General features: G+C 41.3%; 1 protein-coding gene across 2 annotated transcripts in view; it reads left to right on the top strand.

Moving 5' to 3' along the window:
• MRPL30 (mitochondrial ribosomal protein L30) overlaps positions 1-3,263 on the top strand; it is a 38,765-nt gene that overhangs the window by 27,442 nt on the left and 8,060 nt on the right. The window contains exon 1 of one of the 2 annotated variants that reach the window (XM_058534488.1): positions 102-166. The exons of the other annotated variant lie outside the window; for it this stretch is intronic. The gene's annotated coding sequence lies outside the window, so the exon portion shown is untranslated. Of the gene's footprint in view, positions 1-101; positions 167-3,263 lie in introns of those variants that run through there. 2 annotated transcript variants of the gene reach the window in all.

Here is a 3,263-nt window from a genome sequence, read left to right as displayed (position 1 = left end):
AGGGGTCACGTGACACCAAATGCTTCTGCGCTCTGTTTACGGCCCTCGAGGGGGAGGGGCTCCTCCGGAACTAAAGTGCTCCACTTCGCGGGTCGTGAGCTCTCGGACGGCAGGGTATGAGGGTAACGCTTGGTAGTATTTCCTGTGCTCGGCTTCCGCTCGGTGGGTAAGTTCAGGCAGAACACTATTTAGGGGTCGCTGGGGGTGGGCGGTGAGTGGCCGAAAGTAATGGGTTTTTGCCAGGAGTACGTATCTGGGAGCCCTATGCAGATGCAGGTTGATTTTCCCTGTTCGATTCTGAGTTTGCGGATCGCAGTAACCTAAATGGGCCTGCGTCGCGATCCCGTCCCTTGGGCTCCCGAGAGGACATTGGCGACCTGACCCTGTGTCCAGTTCCGGGGATTCCGGGACGCGCGGCTCCAGGGTCGAGCCGCCCGGGATGGACAGCCTGGGGAAGGGAATTCAAGCTTGTTTTAGCATTTTCTGTGCTTCTGCTTGATTCATAACGTCGGCTTTCCGTTGGAGATGAACATAACTTAAATTTTTGTTAATGAAAATACAAAATTGCCTAAATTTTAAATTGCTGCATTTTAGAAGGCGAACCTTCCGAAGTTGGCAGTTAAAATACTTACGGTTTTACTCAAGTTTTGTGATTCTGCAACCATGTTTTGGTCGCCACCTACTCAAAGCTGCTTGTTCTGCGTATTTTTGCCAAAAGGCGCTTAGAAGGGCTGCCTACCACTTGTTAGGCATTGAGTTCAAGGAAGAGACATTTCTTGCCTTCAGAGATCCCGGTTTATTGAAAGGGAGATTCTATGTTCTGCGTTTTCAGTAGTGCTCCCTCTCCCCCCTTTATCATTAAACAGATATCTTGTTTCTCTAGGAAGGGAAATCGTTTTCTTAAAGAACAATTATATACATGGTTATTGTAAAACAACAATAAAACGATCAGACAATACAGGGAGAAAAAAGAGGAAAAATCACTCTGGTAGCCTACCCCACGGGTAACGTTTTTCTGATAGCCTTCCAGAGTTTTTCTGTGTATACACACTCATTCACATATCTTTTTTTAATGGAAATAGGATCATACTTTTTATATGTGTTTTCCTATGTTTGCATCTGTGCAAGAGAAAAGTTACTGTATGGTAGAAGACAGTATCGTTGCTTCAAAGTCCAAGAGTTGTGTGCCTAATTATTAAGAATAACGTTTACTTTATTAAAACATAACTTTTGACTGTCACACCTTCTGAAGTCTATAGACTGAACTTCATCCAGCAAAAATTGAGTGCCTACTACATAGCAGGTGCTGCTTTAGGTAGATGCTTGAGATACATCTGTGAATAGACAGAACAAACCAAAAACAAAATTAAAAAATCCTTGTCCTTGTGGAACTAACATGCAATTGAATGGAGACAGACAACAAACAACAAACCTAACAAACAAATTTTGTTAGACGATGATAAGTGCTATGGAAAGAAAATCAAATAGAATAGGAGGCATTGGGGGTGCTGACAACTGTGAGTCAAAATGCTAAATAATGGAATCAGAGTAGACATCATTGAGAAGAGTAGATTTGAGCCAAAAATTGAAGGAAATAAGGGAATTAACCATGTGAATATCAGGAGCATTTCACGAGAAAGAACAGCCAGGCCAAGGGAGCATGCCTACCTAGCAAGTTCCAGGACCAGCAAGGGGGCCAGTGTGTGTAGCATTGAGCAATAGAGTAATTGGAGATGAAGTCCTGGAGGTGAGGGTTAAGGACTGGCTATCACTGATTCAAATGGAGAGGCATTGGAGGTTTTTAGTTTCTCAATAAGTAAACTTTTTATTTTAGAGTAATTTTAGATTTACTGAAAAGTTGTGAAGATAGTACACGGTTCCTATATATCCCACACCCAGTTTCCCCTTTTATTAACATCTTACATTAGTATGGTACATTGGTTATAATTGATGAACCAATATTGACTCAGTATTAACTAAAATTCATACTTCATTCAGATTTTCTTAGTTTTTACCTGATATCCTTTTACTGTTCTAGAATCCCATCCGAGATACCACATTACATGTAGTCGTCCTGTCTCCTTAGGCTCCTCTTGACTATGATAGTTTCTCAGACTTTCCTTGTTTTTGATGACCCTGACAGTTTTGAGGTGGTCAGGTATTTGAGGAGGTATTGGTCAAGTATTTTGTACAATATCCCTCAATTGGAGTTTGTCTGATGTTTTTCTCTGAGAGTGGTGTTATGGGTTTTGGGGAGGAAGACCACAGAAGTGAAGTGCCATTCTCATTCTTTCATATCGAGGGTACATGCAATCAACTTGACTTTTATCACAGTTGGTGTTAACCATGATCACTTGGCTGACAGATGTTTATCAGGTTTCTCTAGTGTAGTGTTATTTCCCCTGTTTTTATACTGTACTCTGGGAACAAGTCGTTAAGCATGGCGCGTACTCCAGGAGTGAATAGTTTTACTCCACCTCTTTGAGGGGAGAATATCTACATAAATTATTTTGAATTCTTCTGTAATGGAAATTTGTTCCTTCTCTCCCATTAATTAATTTATTCCTTTATTTATATCAGTATGGACTCATGGTTATTTTATGGTTTGGATTATAAGCCAAAACTTTGTTATTTTGTTGCTCGTATTAATCCAGCTTTACCCTTGGGAGCCCTTTCAGATGGTTCCTGTGTCCCTTTGACTTGACGTACCCCCATCATTTTGATTTTTTGAGGAATTCCTTTCTAGCACTACAAGATGCTCCAGGCTATCTTTATATGTTCCCTGCTGCAGCCCTATAATCAGCCATTTCTCCAAGGAGCCCTGGTTCCTTTTATTAGAGAATTCTGTTAGAAACTAAGATCTGGGCACTGAGTGTGCTCATTGCTATCGGGATGCCATTGCTTTTAGGTCCTCTCAACTAACAGAGCTAACCCCCGTGTACATACATATCTATAATTATTTCTATACCAATGAGTGTCTATATTAAGCTAAACATGAGATTCGGCTCTAATCCTGTATCATTGGATCACATGGATCATTCTAGCGTTCCCCTCTTGCTTGTGTGTAACCTCCCACTCCAGCAGTGAGAAACCTGGCTCATTGGAAGGTTTTAAGCAGAGAAGTTGACATGATCTGATTTAGGATTTAATGAGATGATTGCTGCTTTGGAGAAAAGACCTTAGGGAAGTTGGAAGGGAAGCAGGAAGGCCAATTAGGAGGCTTTTGTTGAAATCTAAGTGATAAGAGAAAGATTTAACAAGGT

Source organism: Diceros bicornis, chromosome 40, assembly GCF_020826845.1.
Source record: "Diceros bicornis minor isolate mBicDic1 chromosome 40, mDicBic1.mat.cur, whole genome shotgun sequence".
Classification (NCBI taxonomy): domain Eukaryota; kingdom Metazoa; phylum Chordata; class Mammalia; order Perissodactyla; family Rhinocerotidae; genus Diceros; species Diceros bicornis.
This window is presented reverse-complemented; position numbering and strand designations above follow the sequence as displayed.